We start from the raw sequence: 26184 nt of genomic DNA on the forward strand, positions 1-26184 counted from the left end.
TATTGGGAGTATTAACAATGATAGGGGGACTAGACATGACAGCTAAACAAACAATCTAACACACGGACACCCGAGAGGCAAGCGAAAAGAAGCGAACAGAAAAAGGCAAAGGTTTTTGAAAATCGTTTTAGAAGTGGGGGAGAGGAAAACGAGAGGCGAATGGCAAATAATGTAATGCGAGGGAGAAGAGTTTGTGATGGGTACTTGGTATGTCTTAACTTGAGCGTAGATCTCTGCTACCTCTTGAGCATGCGTTGGTTTTCCCATGAAGAGGAAAAGGTGACGCAGAAAAGTAGCGTAAGTATTTCCCTCAGTTTTTGCGAACCAACTTATCAATCCAGTAGGAGACTACATGCAAGTCGCCTAGTACCTGCACAAACAATCAAGAACCTTGCAACCAATGCGATAAAGAGGTTGTCAATCCCTTCGCGGCCACTTGCAAAAGTGAGATCTGATACAGATCATAAGATAAATATTTTTGGTATTTTTGTTGTATATATTGGAAATTAAAGATTGCAAAATAAACGGCGACATAAATTGGCAAGTTGATGATAAACTAATATGATGTAAAATAGACCCGGGGGCCATAGGTTTCACTAGTGGCTTCTCTCATGATAGCATTTATTACGGTGGGTGAACAAATTACTGCCGAGCAATTGATAGAAAAGCGCATAGTTATGAGAATATCTAGGCATGATCATGAACATAGGCATCACGTCCGTGTCAAGTAGACCGAAACGATTCTGCATCTACTACTATTACTCCACACATCGACTGCTATCCAGCACGCATCTAGAGTATTAAGTTCATAAGAACAGAGTAACGGATTAGGCAAGATGACATGATGTAGAGGGATAAACTCAAGCAATATGATATAAACCCCATCTTTTTATCCTCGATGGCAACAATACAATACATGCCTTGCTGCCCCTGCTGTCACTAAGAAAGGACAGCGCAAGATTGAACCCAAAGCTAAGCACTTCTCCCATTGCAAGAAAGATCAATCTAGTAGGCCAAACTAAACCGATAATTCGAAGAGACACTACAGGAATCAGCTATTTTGCCGTCTGCCACGGCGGACGGCAAAGGCATGAACGGCGGACGGCAAAGGCCTTTGCCGTCAGCCGCGGACGGCAAAAGGCTCCGGCAAAGTAGGCTACGGTAAACAGCTACTTTGTCGTCTGCTTCCTGGCGGCTGACGGCAAAGACCCTTTGCCGTCTGCCACGGACGGCAAAGAGAGCGGACGGCAATAATTGCGCTGTCAGTCCGTTAAGTGGCTAACGGCAGGCCTTTGCCATCCGCGGCAGACGGCAAACTTTCTAGTGTCTTTGCCGTCCGCCTTATGATGTCATCTATACGTCACTACATGGCAGGCCTTTGCCGTCCGCCGCTGACGGCAAAATTATTTACTCTTTGCCGTCTGCCACTGTAGGCAAACTGACCAAATGGGTCAGCTCCCAGAAAGCACAGCTGGATGCCACGTGGCTTCTTTGCCGTCCGCGGCAGACGGCAAAGAGCCCGTTGCCGTCGGTGGCAGACGGCAAAGATCCTGCATATTGGCTCTTTTTCTGTTTTTTATTAAATCCAACAATTTTCATCACAAATATATATGACATATATAGATATATTTCAAAAGGCCATTACAGAGCAAACATATAAGATATCCAACACATAACTTCATCATCCAACCATATATATTACATGCATAGTTCCATCATACATAACAAGTTCAACATAGAGGCATCCAACCATATATATTACAATAGTTTCATCCAACGATACATGCATAGTTCAACGATACAAAAGAAACAGAGAAAGGGATAAGGAGCACTCCATCGATGCAAGCTTTCGTCAAGTGAATGAAATCTCCAGAATGAAAAATAAGAAAGTTAGAACAAGAAGAGTAGAACAAGAAGAAGAGTAGAACAAGAAGAAGACTAGAACAAGAAGAGTAGAACAAGAAGAAGACTAGAACAAGAAGAGTATGTCATTTATGAGCTAACTTACGTGAAATGGATCATATATGAGCTAACTAAGTTGAAATGGGTCGTTTATGAGCTAGCTAAGGTGAAATGGATCATTTATGAGCTAACTTAGTTGAAATGGGTTGTTTATGAGCTAACTAAGGTCAAATGGATCGTTTTTGAGGTAACTAAGGTGAAATGGATCATTTATGAGCTAACTTAGTTCAAATAGATCGTTTTTGAGCTAACTTAGGTGAAATGGATCATTTATGAGCTAATTTAGTTGAAATGGATCTTTTTGAGCTAACTTAGGTGAAATGGATCATTTAAGAGCTAATTTAGGTCAAATGGATCGTTTTTTAGCTAACTTGGTGAAATGGATCGTTTATGAGCTAAATTAGTTGAAATGGATCGTTTATGAGATAACCTAGGTAAGATGTGTCATTTTGGAGTTAACCTAGGTGAAATGGGTCATTTTAAAGCTAACGTAGGTAAAATGGATCATTTAGGAGCTAATCTAGGTAAAATGGGTCATTTTTGAGCTAACTTGGATGAACTGGATCATTTATAAGCTAACCTAGGTAAAATGGGTCATTTTAGAGCTAACTTAGGTAAAATGGATCGTTTATGAGCTAACTAAGCTAATTATGCAATTTTTGACATAAGTAAGCTAAGTACAGATCGTTTTAGAGCTAACTTAGGTAAAATGGATGGTTTTGGAGGTCAGTAAGCTTATTAAGTCATTTTGGAGGAGAAGAAGCTAAGTCTAGGTCATTATGGTAAGCATTGGAGGAAATAAAGCTAAGTCTAGGTCTTTATGCATGTGTTAAGCAAAACACTAGATAAACTTCCCAAGATCCAGGAGGTGTAGGAGCGGGGTGGCTCGTGTCGGTAGCTGGAGAAGGATCGTGCGATGCTTGTCTGGAGTTACGCTGCACCAAAGATCATTTCCAATGTCTTGTTACCATGATGACACTCAAATGTTAAGACTAGCAAGTAATGTCCATTCAAATAAAACTCACCGTGGTCCCGGGAGCAATCACTGGCATCGGCGGAGCGGTCTGACCTGTCTTCTCGCACACAGACTGCACATTTGGTTTCGACGACTCAGTCATACTAGTTAGTAATGAGACAAACACTACATGAATGTTTTGGCTAATTTGCAGAAGAGACAAACTTACCACAAGGAGCCCGTACATGGCCCTTGCCTGCATGTCATTCCGTGCCCTCTCCTCCTCCATCATCTTTGTCGTCCTCTCCTCCAACTCCCGCTGCCTCTCCGCCGCCTCAGCCAGAAGTTTCTCCGTTCTATCTCTCTCACTCTGTATAGCAGCCTGCAACACCACTCACATGACCATTTGTAATCATTGATGGAAGCGCACACAATGTAATGGAGAAAGATAACTGAGTACGTATCACTAACCTTGATGGCGAGTTGCACTGGCCGTTCACGAGGCCTTATCTCAGGAGCGGAGCTCGACTGGCGCGCCTTGATCTCCTGGAGAGTGCTAGGACAACGGATAAGTCCATCTCCAATGGCTATGGAGCCATGGGACCTCCCGCCACCAGATATCATCACCAGCTCTGGATCAATGGGACCCTGGCTCGGGTTAAAGTCCTCCCCTTTCCTCGCCTTCCCCTCATCTCTATATCTCACGAGCTTGTTGTGGGAGGAGATGTTGGTGAAGTTGTTTGCATCATCGAGGTCAGACTGAGAGAAAGCCTTGACTTTCTTGAAAGAGGCAGTGTGGGCCATGGCATACAGGTCGTACACCTCTGGCACCTTATTGTGGCGTGCCTGAAAGAGAGAAACAATGAAAATTAGTAATTAAAGGGATCAATCTAGCATGATGAATGAATTGCATGAATCATGAAGCAAACCACATACCCAGTTGCGCCCGAACTGATATAAGTTGGAGCTGCCTTGATGGTGTGGCACACCTTCCATTTGGGCACGTTTGTCCTTGGCCTCGTTGTGGAGGGCTAGCCATTCTTTTGAGCACCACTCATCGACCAACACCTCCCAACAATCCATCCGATCCGCACACCATCTCGGAGGCGCCTAAGTTAGCAAATAGAAACTTGAGCGCTACGGCTAAGAATTACTAAATGAAGGAACTTAAGTAGACTAGAAGGACTCATGAACATATAGGGCTAGTTGAAATCAACCAAAGCACCCATTTAGATGTTCCTTAAGAATTACCTTCATGTACTGCTCCTTACTCAGGAACTTATCGTGGCACGCCGGCTTGGTCTTCTTGATACCACGCAAGGCGTAGTAGTCTCGAACAGCCTGCACCCGACCCTCGTGCCGTAAGTTCTGGAGTAGGCGCTTGCAGACGTTCTCGATAACATGTGCCGCGTCCTCCTCGTATCCCTCCTCACACCTGTAGAATGTCTGCAATCAAATGAGACAATATTGATTAGTACAATTAATAACTAGCTAGTTGAAGATTTTTAAATGTGTAAAGGAGAAATTTGTTGGGAATCGTAGCATAATTTAAAATTTTCCTACGCTCACCAAGATGCATCTATGGAGTCTACTAGCAACGAGGGGAAAGGAGTGCATCTACATACCCTTGTAGATCGCGAGCGGAAGCGTTCCAATGAACGTGCATGACGGAGTCGTACTCGCCGTGATCCAAATCACCGATGACCGAGTGCCGAACGGACGTCGCCTCCGCGTTCAACACACGTACGGTGCAGCGACGTCTCCTCCTTCTTGATCCAGCAAGGGGGAAGGAGAGGTTGATGGAGATCCAACAGCACGACGGCGTGGTGGTGGATGTAGCGGGTCTCCGGCAGGGCTTTGCCGAGCTTCTGCGAGAGAGAGAGAGGTGTTGCAGGGGAGGAGGGAGGCGCCCAAGGCTGTGTATTGCTGCCCTCCCTCCCCCCCTTTATATAGGCCCCCTGGGGGGGCGCCGGCCCAGGGAGATGGGATCTCCAAGGGGGGGGCGGCGGCCAAAGGGGGGAAGGGGTGCCTTGCCCCCCAAGGCAAGGGGGAAGATCCCCCCCCCCAGGGTTCCCAACCCTAGGCGCATGGGGGGAGGCCCAAGGGGGGCGCCCCAGCCCACTAAGTGCTGGTTCCCTTCCACTTTCAGCCCACGGGGCCCTCCCGGATAGGCGGCCCCACCCGGTGGACCCCCGGGACCCTTCCGGTGGTCCCGGTACAATACCGGTAACCCCCGAAACTTTCCCGGTGGCCGAAACTTGACTTCCTATATATAATTCTTCACCTCCGGACCATTCCGGAACCTCTCGTGACATCCGGGATCTCATCCGGGACTCCGAAAAACTTTCGGGTTTCCGCATACATATATCTCTACAACCCTAGCGTCACCGAACGTTAAGTGTGTAGACCCTACGGGTTCGGGAGACATGCAGACATGACCGAGACGCCTCTCCGGTCAATAACCAACAGCGGGATCTGGATACCCATGTTGGCTCCCACATGTTCCACGATGATCTCATCGGATGAACCACGGTGTCGAGGATTCAATCAATCCGTATGCAATTCCCTTTGTCAATCGGTATGTTACTTGCCCGAGATTCGATCGTCGGTATCCCAATACCTTGTTCAATCTCGTTACCGGCAAGTCTCTTTACTCGTACCGCAATGCATGATCCCGTGACTAACGCCTTAGTCACATTGAGCTCATTATGATGATGCATTACCGAGTGGGCCCAGAGATACCTCTCCGTCACACGGAGTGACAAATCCCAGTCTCGATCCGTGCCAACCCAACAGACACTTTCGGAGATACCCGTAGTGCACCTTTATAGTCACCCAGTTACGTTGTGACGTTTGGCACACCCAAAGCACTCCTACGGTATCCGGGAGTTGCACGATCTCATGGTCTAAGGAAAAGATACTTGACATTGGAAAAGCTCTAGCAAACGAAACTACACGATCTTTTATGCTATGCTTAGGATTGGGTCTTGTCCATCACATCATTCTCCTAATGATGTGATCCCGTTATCAATGACATCCAATGTCCATAGTCAGGAAACCATGACTATCTGTTGATCAACGAGCTAGTCAACTAGAGGCTTACTAGGGACAGTTGTGGTCTATGTATTCACACATGTATTACGATTTCCGGACAATACAATTATAGCATGAACAATAGACAATTATCATGAACAAAGAAATATAATAATAACCATTTATTATTGCCTCTAGGGCATATTTCCAACAGTCTCCCACTTGCACTAGAGTCAATAATCTAGTTACATTGTGATGAATCGAACACCCATTGCGTCCTGGTGTTGATCATGTTTTGCCCTAGGGAGAGGTTTAGTCAACGGATCTGCTACATTCAGGTCCGTATGTACTTTACAAATATCTATGTCTCCATTTTGAACACTTTCACGAATGGAGTTGAAGCGACGCTTGATATGCCTGGTCTTCCTGTGAAACCTGGGCTCCTTCGCAAGGGCAATAGCTCCAGTGTTGTCACAGAAGAGAGTCATCGGGCCCGACGCATTGGGAATCACCCCTAGGTCGGTAATGAACTCCTTCATCCAGACTGCTTCCTGTGCTGCCTCGAGGCTGCCATGTACTCCGCTTCACATGTAGATCCCGCCACGACGCTTTGCTTGCAACTGCACCAGCTTACTGCTCCTCCATTCAAATATACACGTATCCGGTCTGTGACTTCGAGTCATCCAGATCTGTGTCGAAGCTAGCGTCGACGTAACCCTTTACGACGAGCTCTTCGTCACCTCCATAAACGAGAAACATATCCTTAGTCCTCTTCAGGTACTTCAGGATATTCTTGACCGCTGTCCAGTGTTCCTTGCCGGGATTACTTTGGTACCTTCCTACCAAACTTACGGCAAGGTTTACATCAGGTCTGGTACACAGCATGGCATACATAATAGACCCTATGGCCGAGGCATAGGGGATGACACTCATCTCTTCTATATCTTCTGCCGTGGTCGGGCATTGAGCCGTGCTCAATTGCACACCTTGCAATACAGGCAAGAACCCCTTCTTGGACTGATCCATATTGAACTTCTTCAATATCTTGTCAAGGTATGTACTCTGTGAAAGACCAATGAGGCGTCTTGATCTATCTCTATAGATCTTGATGCCTAATATATAAGCAGCTTCTCCAAGGTCCTTCATTGAAAAACACTTATTCAAATAGGCCTTTATACTTTCCAAGAATTCTATATCATTTCCCATCAATAGTATGTCATCCACATATAATATGAGAAATGCTACAGAGCTCCCACTCACTTTCTTGTAAACACAGGCTTCTCCATAAGTCTGTGTAAACCCAAACGCTTTGATCATCTCATCAAAGCGAATGTTCCAACTCCGAGATGCTTGCACCAGCCCATAGATTGAGCGCTGGAGCTTGCATACTTTGTTAGCATTCTTAGGATCGACAAAACCTTCCGGCTGCATCATATACAACTCTTCCTTAAGGAAGCCGTTAAGGAATGCCGTTTTGACGTCCATCTGCCATATCTCATAATCATAGTATGCGGCAATTGCTAACATGATTCGGACGGACTTCAGCTTCGCTACGGGTGAGAAAGTCTCATCGTAGTCAACCCCTTGAACTTGTCGATAACCCTTAGCGACAAGTCGAGCTTTGTAGATGGTCACATTACCATCTGCGTCCGTCTTCTTCTTAAAGATCCATTTGTTTTCTATGGCTCGCCGCTCATCGGGCAAGTCAGTCAAAGTCCATACTTTGTTTTCATACATGGATTCTATCTCGGATTTCATGGCTTCTAGCCATTTGTCGGAATCCGGGCCCGCCATCGCTTCTTCATAGTTCGAAGGTTCACCGTTGTCTAACAACATGATTTCCAGGACAGGGTTGCCGTACCACTCTGGTGCGGAACGTGTCCTTGTGGACCTACGAAGTTCAGTAACTTGATCCGAAGCTTCATGATCATCATCATTAACTTCCTCCCCAGTCGGTGTAGGCACCACAGGAACATTTTCCCGCGCTGCGCTACTTTCCGGTTCGGAAGGGGTGACTATCACCTCATCAAGTTCCACTTTCCTCCCACTCAATTCTTTCGAGAGAAACTCCTTCTCTAGAAAGGACCCGTTCTTGGCAACGAAGATCTTGCCTTCGGATCTGAGGTAGAAGGTATACCCAATAGTTTCCTTAGGGTATCCTATGAAGACGCATTTTTCCGACTTGGGTTCGAGCTTTTCAGGTTGAAGTTTCTTGACATAAGCATCGCATCCCCAAACTTTTAGAAACGACAGCTTAGGTTTCTTCCCAAACCATAATTCATACGGTGTCGTCTCAACGGATTTAGACGGAGCCCTATTTAAAGTGAATGCGGCAGTCTCTAAAGCATAACCCCAAAATGAGAGCGGTAAATCGGTAAGAGACATCATAGATCGCACCATATCCAATAGAGTGCGATTACGACGTTCGGACACACCATTTCTCTGAGGTGTTCCAGGCGGCGTGAGTTGTGAAACTATTCCACATTTCCTTAAGTGTGCACCAAACTCGTGACTTAAATATTCTCCACCACGATCTGATCGTAAGAATTTTATTTTCCTGTCACGTTGATTCTCAACCTCACTCTGAAATTCCTTGAACTTTTCAAAGGTTTCAGACTTGTGTTTCATTAGGTAGACATACCCATATCTACTTAAATCATCAGTGAGAGTGAGAACATAACGATATCCTCCGCGAGCCTCAACACTCATTGGACCGCACACATCGGTATGTATGATTTCCAATAAGTTGGTTGCTCGCTCCATTGTTCCGGAGAACGGAGTCTTGGTCATCTTACCCATGAGGCATGGTTCGCACGTGTCAAATGATTCGTAATCAAGAGACTCCAAAAGTCCATCTGCATGGAGCTTCTTCATGCGCTTGACACCAATGTGACCAAGGCGGCAGTGCCACAAGTATGTGGGACTATCGTTATCAACTTTACATCTTTTGGTATTCACACTATGAACATGTGTAACATCACGTTCGAGATTCATCAAAAATAAACCATTGACCAGCGGGGCATGACCATAAAACATATCTCTCAAATAAATAGAACAACCATTATTCTCGGATTTAAATGAGTAGCCATCTCGAATTAAACGAGATCCAGATACAATGTTCATGCTCAAAGCTGGCACTAAATAACAATTATTGAGGTTTAAAACTAATCCCGTAGGGAGATGCAGAGGTAGCGTGCCGACGGCGATCACATCGACCTTGGAACCATTCCCGACGCGCATCGTCACCTCGTCCTTCGCCAGTCTCCGTTTATTCCGTAGTTCCTGTTTTGAGTTACAAATATGAGCAACCGCACCGGTATCAAATACCCAGGAGCTACTACGAGTACTGGTAAGGTACACATCAATTACATGTATATCACATATACCTTGGGTGTTGCCGGCCTTCTTCTTGTCCGCTAAATATTTGGGGCAGTTCCGCTTCCAGTGACCACTTCCCTTGCAATAAAAGCACTCAGTCTCGGGCTTGGGTCCATTCTTTGACTTCTTCCCAGTAACTGGTTTACCGGGCGCGGCAACTCCCTTGCCGTCCTTCTTGAAGTTCTTCTTACCCTTGCCCTTCTTGAACTTAGTGGTTTTATTCACCATCAACACTTGATGTTCTTTTCTGATCTCTACCTCAGCTGATTTCAGCATTGAATATACCTCAGGAATGGTCTTTTCCATCCCCTGCATATTGAAGTTCATCACAAAGCTCTTGTAGCTTGGTGGAAGCGACTGGAGGATTCTGTCAATGACCGCGTCATCCGGGAGATTAACTCCCAGCTGAGACAAGCGGTTGTGCAACCCAGACATTCTGAGTATGTGCTCACTAACAGAACTGTTCTCCTCCATTTTACAGCTGAAGAACTTGTCGGAGACATCATATCTCTCGACCCGGGCATGAGCTTGAAAAACCAGTTTCAGCTCCTCGAACATCTCATATGCTCCATGTTTCTCAAAACGCTTTTGGAGACCCGGTTCTAAGCTGTAAAGCATGCCGCACTGAACGAGGGAGTAATCATCAGCACGCTGCTGCCAAGCGTTCATAACGTCTTGGTTCTCAGGGATTGGTGCTTCACCTAGCGGTGCTTCTAAGACATAATCTTTCTTGGCTACTATGAGGATGATCCTCAGGTTCCGGACCCAGTCCGTATAGTTGCTGCCATCATCTTTCAGCTTGGTTTTCTCTAGGAACGCGTTGAAATTGAGGACAACGTTGGCCATTTGATCTACAAGACATAGTGTAAAGATTTTAGACTAAGTTCATGATAATTAGGTTCATCTAATCAAATTTTTAATGAACTCCCACTCAGATAGACATCCCTCTAGTCATCTAAGTGAAACATGATCCGAATTTAACTAGGCCGTGTCCGATCATCACGTGAGACGGACTAGTCAAGATCGGTGAACATCTCCATGTTGATCGTATCTTCTATACGACTCATGCTCGACCTTTCGGTCCTCCGTGTTCCGAGGCCATGTCTGTACATTCTAGGCTCGTCAAGTCAACCTAAGTGTATTGCGTGTGTTCCGAGGCCATGTCTGTACATGCTAGGCTCGTCAACACCCGTTGTATTCGAACGTTAGAATCTATCACACCCGATCATCACGTGGTGCTTCGAAACAACGAACCTTCGCAACGGTGCACAGTTAGGGTGAACACTTTCTTGAAATTATTATAAGGGATCATCTTACTTACTACCGTCGTTCTAAGCAAATAAGATGCAAAAACATGATAAACATCACATGCAATCAAATAGTGACATGATATGGCCAATATCATCATGCTCCTTTGATCTCCATCTTCGGGGCACCATGATCATCTTCGTCACCGGCATGACACCATGATCTCCATCATCATGATCTCCATCATTGTGTCTTCATGAAGTCGTCACGCCAACGATTACTTCTACTTGTATGGCTAACGCGTTTAGCAACAAAGTAAAGTAAATTACATGGCGTTATTCAATGACACGCAGGTCATGCAAAATAATAAAGACAACTCCTATGGCTCCTGCCGGTTGTCATACTCATCGACATGCAAGTCGTGATTCCTATTACAAGAATATGATCAATCTCATACATCACATATATCATTCATCACATCTTCTGGCCATATCACATCACATAGCACTTGCTGCAAAAACAAGTTAGACGTCCTCTAATTGTTGTTGCAAGTTTTTTACGTGGTTTGTAGGTTTCTAGCAAGAACGTTTCTTACCTACGTATGACCACAACGTGATTTGCCAATTTCTATTTACCCTTCATAAGGACCCTTTTCATCGAATCCGTTCCGACTAAAGTAGGAGAGACAGACACCCGCTAGCCACCTTATGCAACTAGTGCATGTCAGTCGGTGGAACCTGTCTCACGTAAGCGTACGTGTAAGGTCGGTCCGGGCCGCTTCATCCTACAATGCCGCCGAAACAAGAAACGACTAGTAGCGGCAAGAAGAATTGGCAAACTCAACGCCCACAACTACTTTGTGTTCTACTCGTGCATAGTAACTACGCATAGGCCTGGCTCATGATGCCACTGTTGGGAATCGTAGCATAATTTAAAATTTTCCTACGCTCACCAAGATGCATCTATGGAGTCTACTAGCAACGAGGGGAAAGGAGTGCATCTACATACCCTTGTAGATCGCGAGCGGAAGCGTTCCAATGAACGTGGATGACGGAGTCGTACTCGCCGTGATCCAAATCACCGATGACCGAGTGCCGAACGGACGGCACTTCCGCGTTCAACACACGTACGATGCAGCGACGTCTCCTCCTTCTTGATCCAGCAAGGGGGAAGGAGAGGTTGATGGAGATCCAACAGCACGACGGCGTGGTGGTGGATGTAGCGGGTCTCCGGCAGGGCTTTGCCGAGCTTCTGCGAGAGAGAGAGGTGTTGTAGGGGAGGAGGGAGGCGCCCAAGGCTGTGTATTGCTGCCCTCCCTCCCCCCCCTTTATATAGGCCCCCTGGGGGGCGCCGGCCCAGGGAGATGGGATCTCCAAGGGGGGGCGGCGGCCAAAGGGGGGAAGGGGTGCCTTGCCCCCCAAGGCAAGGGGGAAGATCCCCCCTAGGGTTCCTATATATAATTCTAGGCGCATGGGGGGAGGCCCAAGGGGGGCGCCCCAGCCCACTAAGGGCTGGTTCCCTTCCACTTTCAGCCCACGGGGCCCTCCGGGATAGGTGGCCCCACCCGGTGGACCCCCGGGACCCTTCCGGTGGTCCCGGTACAATACGGGTAACCCCCGAAACTTTCCCGGTGGCCGAAACTTGACTTCCTATATATAATTTTTCACCTCCGGACCATTCCGAAACCTCTCGTGACGTCCGGGATCTCATCCGGGACTCCGAAACACTTTCGGATTTCCGCATACATATATCTCTACAACCCTAGCGTCACCGAACCTTAAGTGTGTAGACCCTACGGGTTCGGGAGACATGCAGACATGACCGAGACGCCTCTCCGGTCAATAACCAACAGCGGGATCTGGATACCCATGTTGGCTCCCACATGTTCCACGATGATCTCATCGGATGAACCACGGTGTCGAGGATTCAATCAATCCGTATGCAATTCCCTTTGTCAATCGGTATGTTACTTGCCCGAGATTCGATCGTCGGTATCCCAATACCTTGTTCAATCTCGTTGCCGGCAAGTCTCTTTACTCGTACCGCAATGCATGATCCCGTGACTAACGCCTTAGTCACATTGAGCTCATTATGATGATGCATTACCGAGTGGGCCCAGAGATACCTCTCCGTCACACGGAGTGACAAATCCCAGTCTCGATCCGTGCCAACCCAACAAACACTTTCGGAGATACCCGTAGTGCACCTTTATAGTCAGCCAGTTACGTTGTGACGTTTGGCACACCCAAAGCACTCCTACGGTATCCGGGAGTTGCACGATCTCATGGTCTAAGGAAAAGATACTTGACATTGGAAAAGCTCTAGCAAACGAAACTACACGATCTTTTATGCTATGCTTAGGATTGGGTCTTGTCCATCACATCATTCTCCTAATGATGTGATCCCATTATCAATGACATCCAATGTCCATAGTCAGGAAACCATGACTATCTGTTGATCAACGAGCTAGTCAACTAGAGGCTTACTAGGGACATATTGTGGTCTATGTATTCACACATGTATTACGATTTTCGGACAATACAATTATAGCATGAACAATAGACTATTATCATGAACAATGAAATATAATAATAACCATTTATTATTGCCTCTAGGGCATATTTCCAACAAAATTACCCAGAACTTTCTGATCACCATGTCTGCCCTCGTGTCGCACACGACACCGTCGATAATCTCATCCGGCGGGGCCGGGGCAGCCACGTAGTGCTCGCAGCTCAATCCAAGCTCTGGAAGCCGACCCTCACCAGGCAACGTGACAAACCCCGGGAAGTTTTGCCGGCAAAGAACTCCAAGGACGGAGTTGGGCCGGCGGACACTATGATGGTGGTCCCAACCCCTGCAGCATGACAAGGCCAACGCATTAGTTATTTGACGAAACGTGAATGCACAAGGTACAAAAATATTAAATGCACTTACGTACCTCTCCCCATCAGGGAAAATCAACCACCTCTGCTCGCGGGTCGCCGGCACGGACGGGAGCCGTGTAGCACCACGCTGGTAGACGGTGCCCCCCTCCTCCTCAAGATCAGTCGGCTCCCCGCCATCATCAGCATGGCCACTCGGCTCCTCGGGCTGATCCGGCCAGGTACCCCATCCGGACGTGTGCTCCTCCGGGGTCTCGTGGGCTGAACTCTCATGGGCCGACGGCCAGTCGACCCGAGGCTCATGGGCCCAAGACCCGTGGACCGGAGGCTCGTGGACCGGAGTCCGTGTAGCCTCCTCCTCGGACGAGTCCACCCTAGCAGTCACGTGCTCGGGTGAAACAGCTGGGGGTGGCGGCGAGGAAGGCGCCGTAGCAGTCACCCTACCTCCTCTCCCGCGACCACGTGCCCCACCTCCTCTCTTCCTACCTCGTCCCCTGCTGGGCACCGCGGTCGACGAAGAAGGGCCCGGCGGTGTGGCCATACTGTCCAGCAATGCTCGGCGGAGAGGTGCGTCTGGAATGGAAGACCTCAGACCACGCGCCGACGAAGAAGGGGCCTTGGTGCGCTCCCGACCAGCGCCCACCATCTTTCAACACCTGCCATGACAAACAGTAAACGAAATTAGTACAACATAAAAAAAGACCGACATGAATAATAATATGTGTATCACTTAAGTGTATCATCATCAAGTACAACATTAAAAAATTTAATACCTGACACTACTAATAATCTCGATCAGTATCATCAATAAATGCATAATCATCATCATCACTATAATCAATGATGGGCTCATAGGGTTCAGTGGCATCAACATGTGCAAGGCCACCTTGACGTAATCGGTCAAGCAATGACAGGTCATACGCAGTAGTTACCTCTCCTTGTTCCGGCTCTTCTTGTTCCTCCTCTGGGGTGATGTCGGATTCACTGTCGTTGTCTACTTCAATGTTTTGGGGTGAAGTATAGCGGTTCTTGAAATGCTTTTTGGAAAGACGTGTCTCTTGGAAGAATTCTCCTTCATATGTGTCTGGGTTAATGTGAGGTTCATAATCCTCTTCCTTTGGGGGAGATAGTCTAGCATGTGGCGGCACTTCATAAACGACATCCCAACCTTTCAGATTTGGATTAGTTTGGCAGGCCCACGGTAGATAGAATACTTGGGTCGCCTGTTGAGCCGTAATATAGACATCAGGAACATCTAAATGGGTGCTTTGGTTGTTTCAACTAGCCCTATATGTTCATGAGTCCTTCTAGTCTCCTTTGGCTGAAACCAATAACATTTGAAGACTACGACATTCGGTGGGTTTTCACCATAGAATAGAAGTTCATAAATTGCTTCAACTCTCCCATAATACTTGGTACCTCCTTCACCGATAGCAGATACACAACAATTTGTAGACTTTCGTTCGGCCATAGATAGCTCTTTGCCATAGGTACGAAAGCGATACCCGTTGATGTAGTATTTGTCAAATGAACGGACCTTATAGTCAAAACCATTAGCGACTTGTCTCAATTCGGCGTCCATAGACTATGAATTAGCCTACAAGTTTAATATGAAAGGATTGTTGCATTACGCACAAATTAGCGAATGAAACCGGGATAGCCGCCTACAAATTAGCCTAAAAGTCTAATAGAAATTACCGTTTGTTTGAACCAAGAGATGAAACCGGGATAGCCGCCACCTTGCTTTGCGAGAAGCTCATACTCTTCGACAGAATCCTTTTGGATCACCGCTCCATACGAGAATAAGGCGACGTATCGACTGTATGAAATATCCAGGAATAAGAGCAGTTTAAAGGAAATAGAAGTTGCGAAACTATGTACCGAGAACTGACTTGATGTACGGCCGCACTTCTATCAGGTTGTTGAAGATATACAACGAAATGGTCCGCCATTGTTCGTTATCCAAAGATACTGGATTTGAAACACTGGCTGGTGCGAGATTCCCTTTGAATAGACTGAGGTTGAATCCACCCTTTTTAGGGTCGTCAGCATTGTACCGAGGCTTCGGATTATGCAAATGACGATTTTTGGCTTCGTAGTGTGCTGTCACGAAGTTTGCCGCCTCCTCAGTGATGAATGCCTCAGCCATCGATGCTTCAATTCTACGTTTATTTTTACATTTTTGTCGAAGCGTCTTCTGCATCCTCTCAGTTGGGTAGCACCAACGATTTTGCACGGGCCCCCCCACTCTTGCCTCGGTCGGGAGATGCAAAATCAAATGTTGCATTGGATTAAAGAAGCCCAGTGGAAAGATCTTCTCTAACTTGCAGATCAACTCCGGCGCCAACTCTTCCATTTCGTCTAGCATGCCAGGCGATAGTTCTTTCGCACACAGAACACGGAAGAAATAGTTGAGTTCTGCCAGTACTAGCCATTCATCCTCAGGGATGAAGCCACGCAACATCACCGGCATTACCCGCTCAATCCATATGTGCCAATCATGACTCTTGAGACCAAATATCTTCAATTTATCAAGACTGGCTCCCCTCTGTAGATGCGCTGCATACCCATCGGGGAACATCAACTGCATTTTCACCCACAAGATAATTTCCCTCATAGCTGGCCTTCCAAGGTTGAACCATGCCTTTGGCTTCGTCCAGTTCTGCTTTCCTTTCGGTTCTTTCATGTTTTGTAACGGCCTATCACATAGCGCCTCCAGATCGACTCTAGCCTTAGTATTATCCTTTGACTTCCCATCTATGCCAAACAATGTACCAAAAAGTGCCTCGGCGATATTCTTCTCAGTGTGCATCACGTTGATGTTGTGTGGGCAAAGGAGGTCTTTGAAGTAAGGCAGATCCCATAAGCATGTTTCGTGAGTCCAAGCGTGCTTAGAATTATACCCCTTGAAGTACCCTGGACGCTCTGGATCTGGCTCGAGAGCGTTTAACTGATCCAGGGTCTGTTGGCCTGTCAATGCAGGTGGTGCAGAGTTTTTGACAACTCTACCTCTGATGAAGTTCTTCTTGTCTTTCCTGAACTTATGGCGAGGATTCAGGAACTGTCTATGCATGTCGAAGCAAGAAAACTTGCGACCGGCCTGAAGCCAACGAAACTCAAGAGCTCCCTTGCATGTGGGGCACGGGAACCTTCCATGCACACACCAGCCAACGAATAGCGCATACGCCGGCAAGTCATGCGTCGAGTACATGTACCAGACACGCATTATGAAGTTCCGTTTGCTATAGGCGTCGTATGTCTTGAACCCATTATCCCAGGCTTCTTGCAATTCGTCCTTAAGCGGTTGCATGTAAACATTCATATTTTTCCCCGGATAGTTGGGCCCTGGAATTATCAATGTCAGGAAAATGTTCTTTCTTTGCATAATCTGTCCGGGGGGGGAGATTGAGTGGAAAGACAAATACGGGCCAACAACTATATTGGGCTGCCGTCATACCAAACACACTGAACCCATCCGTGCTGATGCCGACTCGAGGATGCCTCGGATCTGCCGCTTTGTCACCATGTAATTCATCAAACTTTTTCCACGCAACACCATCCGATGTGTGAACAATCATCAGATTCCCATCTGCATCTAGTTCGGTTCTTTTGCCCGTTTTGTGCCATGTCATCTGTCTGGCCATCTCTTCGACCATGAAAAGACGTTGAAGTCTTGGTACGATTGGCATATACCGAAGAACACTAACGGGGATTTTGGTCTGTGTCTTCTCACCCATACCGTTGTCTACCACAACATACCTGGAAGACTTGCAAATGGGACAATAGTTCAAGTCCACATAGTCAAGCCTAAACAAGACACATCCTTTCTCACAAGCATGTATCTTATAATAGGGCATCTTCAGTGCACGGAGGATTTTGTCCGACTGGTACAGGTTTGCAGGCATTACATGGCCTTTGGGTAGAAAGCGTCCAAATACTGTCATCATTGCATCGTAGCATTCTCTGCCCAAGTTGAACTGAGCCTTCAGAGCCATTACTTGTGAGATGGCATCCAACAGACAAAGCTCAGTGTGCTCATGGAGCGGACGTTTTGAAGACTCCAACATTTCATTGAAGGCCTTTGCAGATTCCTCCATCTCCTCGTCCGAATCCCGAGCATCATCGAAGTCTTGCACCATGTTTTCCATCCCGGTACCATGCTCGTCGGTGCGACGACGATCCACCTCAGCTCGGTCACGTTGGGCAGACTCACCATGAAATGTCCACACCGTATAATCGGGCGTAAAACCACTCTTCTGCAGGTGTTTGCCCATTTCAGCCTCTGTCCTCTTTTCCCAATTGCCGCACCGTAAACAGGGGCACCAGGTTTTCCTCTGGCCATTTGCAAATGCGGCTCGCACAAACCCCTTGGTTTTTGTGAACCATTCAGTGCTCCATTTGTTCTGACCAGTGTGACCAGTGTACATCCACGCACGATCACTCATCTTGACTTTCAGAGCTACTAGACACACAACAAAAAAATATATATATATATATATATTTCACCTTGTATATATTCATCAGTTGATCTACTTTGTCAATTTTATTACGTCCATGCAACCTACACTCTAATAGGTAATGATAGGTCCTAATCCCACCCGAGTATGTTTAGATTGGGTTCATTTTCCCATGCTATGCTCCGGATCCTACGCAAAATTTCGGCAGCACCTCCCCGCTGTTCTCCTGATACACGTCTCTGCAATAAACAGAGAGGATGTGTACCCGGAGAACAACAGGGGAGGCACTGACGAAATTTATGCGTCGGATCCGGAGCAAAGTATATGGGAAAACGAACCCAATCTAAACATACTCGGGCTGTCCATGGATAGCGTTGGACAATTCGAAAGAATCAAGGTTATAAATATGCAAATGCATGCATATTTATAACTATGACGCTTTCGAACGGGAGACACATATTCGTTACGCATACTGATGATTCAAGACACATATATAGCTAGCTATCAAGTTTCATCGGAATAGATCAAATAATTAATGGGGGAGGAGGACTTGTCATTTGTGCTCACCCACGAACGAAGGGGCAGAGCTCGTCAAACGCACGGCGAGGTCGTCGAACACCAAACCTCGCAGCGATGAAACAACTGCTCATTTAAAACTACCCGATCAACACAATTATATATGATGTTTTTCATAACAAAATCGAAAGATATATGACCTAACTAATAATTCACAAATATATGACCCCGTCGGCTTCTGGAAGGCTAAAGAACACCTTTCCGGGAGGTGTCGCGGGTCGGGGTGTCGTGTCAGTCACGGGGTGCCGTGTCGAGGTCGGGGTCGGGGTCTCGGGGTCGGGGTGTCGGGTCGGGGTGCCGGGTCGGGGTGCCGTGTCGGTGTCGGGGTCGGGGTGTCGGGTCAGGCTCGGGGTCGGGGTGTCGGGGTCGGGGTCGGGGTTAGGGTCGGGGTCTCGGGGTCGGGGTCTCGGGGTCGGGGTGTCGGGTCGGGGTGCCGTGTCGGTGTCGGGGTCGGGGTGTCGGGTCAGGCTCGGGGTCGGGGTGTCGGGGTCGGGGTCGGGGTGCCGGGTCGGGGTCGGGGTGCCGTGTCGGTGTCGGGGTCGGGGTGTCGGGTCAGGCTCGGGGTCGGGGTGTCGGGGTCGGGGTCGGGGTGTCGGGGTCGGGGTCTAGGGTGTCGGGGTCGGGGTCTTCTTCCTATTCTTCCATTTTTTTCCTTCTTCTTCTTCTTCTTCTTCTTCCTCCTTTCCTTTTTCCTCTTCTTCTTCTCCTCCTCTCCTCTTTTTTCTTCTTCTTCTTCCTCTTCTTCTTTTTTCTTCTCCTCCTCCTCTTCTTCTTCCTCCTTTCCTTTTTCCTCTTCTTCTTCTCCTCCTCTCCTCTTTTTTCTTCTTCCTCTTCCTCTTCTTCTTTTTTCTTCTCCTCCTCCTCTTCTTCTTCTTCCTTTCCTTTTTCCTCTTCTTCTTCTCCTCCTCTCCTCTTTTTCTCTTCTTCTTCTTCTTTCCTCAAACTAAACTAAACCTAAAACTAAACCTAAAACTAAAACTAAACTAAAACTAAACCTAAAACTACAACTAAAACTAAAATCTAAACTAAAACTAAAACTAAAAAGGAAAAAAAAACAGAAAAAAAGGAGGGGGGGCTCACCTGGGGCAGGGCCGGTGGAGGAGGAGGCCGGTGGAGGAGGGGGCGGGGCGGTGGAGGAGGTGGCCGGGGCGCGGAGGTGGCCGGGGCGCGGGGGCGGCCTGGGGCGGCGGGGTGCCGGGGCGCGGGGGGGGGGGGGGGGGGGGGGGGGGGCGGGGCGCCGGGGCTGCGGGGGGCCGGGGCGGGGGGGCGACGGGGCGGTGGGGCGGCGGGGCCCTGGGGCGGCGGAGAGCGGGGGCGGTGGGGCGACGGGGCGGCGGGGGCGACGGGTGGTGGGGCGACGACGGGCGACGGGCGGTGGGGCGACGGGCGGTGGGGCGGCGAGGCCCCGGGGCTGCGGCGAGTGGTGGGGGTGGCGGCGGGCGGCGGCGGCGGCGGCGGGGTGGGAAGTGGTGGCGGGGCTCGGCGAGGAGAGAACAGAGTAACGGGCAGGGCGGGTACGGGCCGTTAGGTAGTGCCCTCTTTGCCGTCCGCCCTTTTGCCTCTTTGCCGTCTGCTGGCAGACGGCAAAGAGGTGGGCCGTTAAGTTTTTTCCAAACGGGCGGGGTGTGGGGGCCACCTCTCTCTTTCCCGTCTGCTGGCAGACGGCAAAGAGCTCGCAGATGGCAAAGAGCTTCTTTGCCGTCTGCCATTTCTTTGCCGTCTGCTTTTGGGTAGCTAATGGCAAAGAGCTTCTTTGCCGTCAGCTAGCAGACGACAAAGAGCTGGCAGATGGCAAATTAGCTGATTCCAGTAGTGAGACTTGCAAAGATATCAAATCATGCATATAAGAATTCAGAGAAGAATCAAATATTGTTCATAGATAATCTTGATCATAATCCCACAATTCATCGGATCTCGGCAAACACACCGCAAAAATTATTACATCGAATATATCTCCAAGAACATCGAGGCTCCCCTAGATGTTTTCAGGGTATAAACGTATATATAGGCGAAAGAAGTAGGTCAGTGGAGCTATGAGGGGCCCACGAGGGTGGGGGCGCGCCTACCCCCCTGGGCGTGCCCTCCTGCCTTGTGGCCGCCTCGTTGCATCTCTGACTTCCACTCCAAGTCTCCTGGATTGCGTATGTTCCAAGAAAGATCCTCGCGAAGGTTTCGATCCGTTTGGATTCCGTTTGATATTCTTTTTCTGTGAAACACTGAAATAGGCAAAAAACAACAACTGGCACTGGGCCTCTGGTTAATAGGTTAGTCCTAAAAATAATATAAAAGAGTTACTATTAAAGCCCATTAAACACACAAAACAGATAATATAATAGCATGGAATAATCAAAAATTATAGATACGTTGCAGACGTATGAATCTCCCCGGCTACGGCACCAGAAATGGCTAATTGATGGGAGATCAAATCTTGACTTGACTTGGCGCAAATCTCCCTGGCAACGGCGCCAGAAATCCTTTTTTCTACCTCTTGAGCATGTGTTGGTTTTTCCCTTGAAAAGGAAAGCGTGATGCAGCAAAGTAGCGTAAGTATTTCGCTCAGTTTTTGAGAACCAAGGTATCAATCCAGTAGGAGATAACACGCAAGTCACCTAGTACCTGCACAAACAATCAAGAACCTTGCAACCAACGCGATAAAGGGGTTGTCAAGCCCTTCACAGCCACTCGCAAAAGTGAGATCTAATAAAGATAATAAGATAAATATTTTTGATATTTTTGTTGTATAGATTGGAAAGTAAAGATTGCAAAATAGTAAAACGAGATGTGATGTAAATAAAAGAGATGCAATATAATAAGAAAGAAACCCGGGGGCCATAGGTTTCACTAATGGCTTCTCTCAAGATAGCATATATTACGGTGGGTGAACAAATTACTGATGAGCAATTGATAGAAAAGTGCATAGTTATGAGAATATCTAGGCATGATCATGAATATAGCCATCACGTCCGTGTCAAGTAGACAGAAACTATTCTGCACCTACTAGTGTTACTCCACACATTGACCGCTATCCAGCATGCATCTAGAGTATTAAGTTCATAAGAACAGAGTAATGCATTAAGCAAGATGACATCATGTAGAGGGATAAACTCAAGCAATATGATATAAACCCCATCTTTTTATCCTCGATAGCAACAATACAATACGTGCCTTGCTGCCCCTACTGTCACTGGGAAAGGACACCGTAAGATTGGACCCAAAGCTAAGCACTTCTCCCATTGCAAGAAAGATCAATCTAGTAGGCCAAACTAAACCGCATATAAGATTTCAGAGAAGAACCAAATATTATTCATAGATAAACTTGATCATAAATCCACAATCTCGGCAAACACACCGCAAAAGAGTATTACATCGAATAGATCTCCAAGAACATCGAGGAGAACTTTGTACTGAGAATCAAAGAAAGAGAAGAAGCCATCTAGCTTATGACAATGGACCCGAAGGTCTGTGGTAAACTACTCACACATCATCGGAGAGGCTATGGTGTTTATGTAGAAGCCCTCCATGATCGATTCCCCCTCCGGCAGATCGCCGGAAAAGGCCCCAAGATGCAAGTATTCTGGATTGCTTTCGTTCCAAGAAAGATCATTGCGAAGGTTTCATTCCGTTTAGTATTCCTTTTCTACAAAACACTGAAATAGGCATAAAAACAGAAACTGGCACTAGGCCTTCGGTTAATAGGTTAGTCCCAAAAATAATATAAAAGAGCATATTAAAGCCCATTAAACATCCAAAACAGATAATATAATAGCATGGAACAATAAAAAATTATAGATACGTTGGAGACGTATCATTCAACAACCGCCGCGGCTATGACCTCCAGCTCAACTGCCGCGGTGGCGGCTGGTGCTGGCGGCACTGCGCGCCCGTCGGCTCAAGCTTTGACAGAGTTATTGGAGTCTTTTGGCGACTCTGATGGGGGTGGAGTAACCCCGGACAATGAGGAACAACACAAGGTGGATGTGGTGAAGCTGCGAGATGAGATAGCTCAAGCCAAGGAAGAACTGGCGGCTGAGAACGCTAAGATGGCTACAGAGCAGGATGCTTTGGACGCCAAGGCACAACGGATTCAGGCAGAGTCCTTCCGGCTCACATGGGACCAGAACGCTTCAAACGAGATCATGACGAGGAGGCACCAGAGTCATATACCCCCGGTTTATGAGCCAAGGAACCTCTTCAACACACCTAGAGCAGGGACCAGTGACCCGTCGGTGGTGAACCGGGTGGTCGAAGCGCCTGGGACTGGAGCGCCGGTTCAGCCATGTGCGATGGACCCGTCACGTTTGAATAATACTCTGCCTCAGCATGTTCCGACACCTCCGGGTCATTATTCTAACCCTTTGGATAATATGATTGCTGCGGCGACGCGATTGGCGGCTCTACTAGTTGAAGGTGAGTCTCCAACAGCGATAGAGAGCTTCTTCAGACAGTTGTGGCTCAGCGGGCGGCTTATTCTTATAGCCGCGAGCGGATTCACTCAACCCCTCAACCGAGTCGGAGTTATAGCAGGCGTATTGACTCGCCCGCCGTTTCAAGAAGTGAGCAACACCGTAACCAACCTCGTGGGCATGACCCGGCCCGCGGAGGTAATAATGCCCAGGCTTTGGTGGATCAGGACAGGGCGCGTCGGGAGGCTGAGGTGGCGGCTCAGCTAGCGGCTCAACAACAATCTTCGGTTTATCCATCAGCTTCGGTGGAGGCCGGCGTGACCTCTAGAACCTTGGGTGTGCCATGTTTAGTGCCGGCTCTGCGTAACGAGCGTTTACCTAAGGATTTCAAGGGTCCTCGTAAGGTGCCTAATTACACAGCAGATCAACCCCCTGAAGCTTGGATCGAGAGCTATGAGATGGCCATGGAGATGTTGGATGTTAGCGATGCTACGTGCGCTAAGTATTTCACCATGATGTTGGATGTACCGGCTCGTACTTGGTTGAAGGGCGACTCAGGATCCAATTTTTTCGAGAACAATCATGGGTCGAACGGCGGCTCGGGATCCGGTTCTCACGGTCCTGGTTATGGTGGTGGCGGTTCTAATTCCGGTTTCCAGGGCCAAGGCAATCAAGGCGGTTTCAATCAACAGTCTAGTCAGGGAAATCAACAGCAGCAGTCTGGTTATTAGAGTAACCCGAAGCAGTTGAATAGTGGAGAGTACCACGTCTTCACCACAAGTTTATGCAAGCGGGATCAGAAGCTCCATAAGAGGGCAGTGGACGCAGTTGAGCCGGCGATTCCCCGTTACTTACAATGGTCTGAACATCCTATTCTCTGTGCCGTGAGGATCACCCGCCCTGGGTTGATAATCCAGGTCACTTGGCTCTGGTGGTGGCACCTCAGGTTGGAGTGTACAGATTTGCTAAGGTGCTCATGGACGGGGGCAGCAGCATCAATATTCTTTATTAAGAAACTTTTCGTCGCATGAGCTTGACTGACAAAGAGCTTAAGCAGTCAAACACTGTTTTTCATGGCGTGGTGCCTGGTAAGTCGGTGTACCCAGTGGGCAAAATATCTTTGGAAGTGGCTTTTGGTGGGGATCATGATTCCAGATCTGAGACATTGACCTTTGAGGTGGTTAAAATCAAGAGCCCTTATCATGCTCTGTTTGGGCGGCCGGCTTATGCTAAGTTCATGGCAAGGCCGTGTTATGTTTATTTGCAGCTTAAGATGCCGGGTCATAAGGGTACTATCACAGTGCATGGAAGCCACAAGATAGCCTTGGCATGTGAAGAAGGCGATGCTGCTTATGCTGAGTCTGTCTATGCAAGAGAAGAGTTGAAGTTTTACAAGGATAATGTTGACCCGGCGGACATGACATCTTTGAAGAAGCCAACCACAGAGCATGACCCCCTGTTGAAATTTAAATCAGCTGATGACACTAAGCTAGTTGACTTTGTTCCTGGCGATTCTTCCAAGCAGTTCAGTATCAGTGCTAATCTAGATTAGAAATAGGAAAGCGCGCTCATCAAGTTCATCCGTGAGAACTGGGACATCTTTGCATGGAAACCTTCATACATGCCAGGTTTACCGAGGGAACTCGCTGAGCACACTCTTAATATTGATCCAAACTTTAAAGCGGTCAAGAAAATCCTTCGCCGTTTTAATGAAGAGAGGCGCAAGGCCATTGGTGAAGAAGTGGCCCGGCTCTTGACAGCTGGGTTTATTGTTGAAGTTTTTTATCCTGAGTGCTCGTACTTAAGAAAAACGATACTTGGCGTATGTGTGTGGATTACACAGACCTAGACAAGGCATGCCCGGCTGATCCTTTTGCTCTCCCCCATATTGATCAGATCATTGATGCTACGGCGGGTTGTGAGCGTTTTAGCTTTTTGGATGCTTACTCTGGTTATCATCAGATCAAGATGGCGGTTAAGGACCAGGAGAAGACAACTTTCATCACCCCCTTTGGAGCCTTCTGTTATGTATCTATGCCCTTTGGGCTCAAGAGTGCCCAGGCGACTTACCAGCAGTGTGTGCAAAATTGCCTTCATGATCAGATTAGGCGTAATATTCATGATTATGTGGATGATATTGTGGTGAAATACAGGAAGAAGGAAACCCTGATAAATGATTTGAAAGAGACCTTTGACAATCTCCGGGTCTACAAGATGATGCTTAACCCGGCCAAGTGTGTCTTTGGTGTACCAGCAGGCAAGCTCTTGGGCTTTCTGGTTTCTAAACGGGTATTGAAGCTAACCCGGAGAAAGGCTGTCACTTCCCTGGCTAAACCGGTGTGTATTAATGATGTTCAGCATCTGGCGGGTCGTATTGCAGCCTTAAGCCGGTTCATAAGCCGGCTGGGTTAAAAGGCTATCCCTCTATACCAGATGATGAAGAAGACAGATCACTTTGTCTGGAGTGATGCGGCTGATCAGGCGTTTGAGGCCTTGAAGAAACAATTAGCTGAGCCGCCGGTTCTTGCTGCTCCCATTGATAAAGAGCCCTTGTTGTTGTATGTGGCTGCCAATAGCCGAGCTGTTAGCGTGGCAATTGTGGTGGAAAGGAAGGAATATGGCAAGGAGCATCCAATTCAGTGGTTGATTTATTACATCAGTGAGGTTCTCATTGAGTCCAAGCAGAGGTATCCACATTGGCAGAAGCTTGTATATGGGGTGTTCATGGCTAGTCGAAAGCTCAAGCAATATTTTCAGGGTCATCCCATCATCGTGGTTAGTTCTGCTCCTTTATGTGATATTATTCAAAACAGAGAAGCCACGGGTCGGGTAGCTAAGTGGGCCATTGAGCTTGGACCCCATGGTTTGAAGTATATGCCTCACACAGCCATCAAGTCTCAAGCACTTGTGGACTTCATAAATGATTGGACAGAGCTACAGATGCGTGAGGAGAAGCCAGATAACACATATTGGACTATTCACTTTGATGGATCCAGGTAGTTGGAAGGATTGGGGGCTGGAGTTATCTTGACTTCCCCACGAGGTGATAAATTTTGTTATATTTTAAGGTTGATATTCCCTTGTACTAACAATGTAGCTGAGTATGAGGCCTTGCTCCATGGTCTTCGGATGGCTAAGGAGATGAACTTAAGTCGGGTGACACTACTAGGGAAAACCCTAGCAGTAGCACGGGTATTTTCCCTATCAGTAGCGCGGGATGCCATGCTACTGATAAGGCGCTACAGCTAACATGTAGCAGTAGCATGTGTCATCCAATGCTACTGCTA

This window comes from Triticum aestivum, chromosome 7D, assembly GCF_018294505.1.
Source record: "Triticum aestivum cultivar Chinese Spring chromosome 7D, IWGSC CS RefSeq v2.1, whole genome shotgun sequence".
Lineage (NCBI taxonomy): Eukaryota > Viridiplantae > Streptophyta > Magnoliopsida > Poales > Poaceae > Triticum > Triticum aestivum.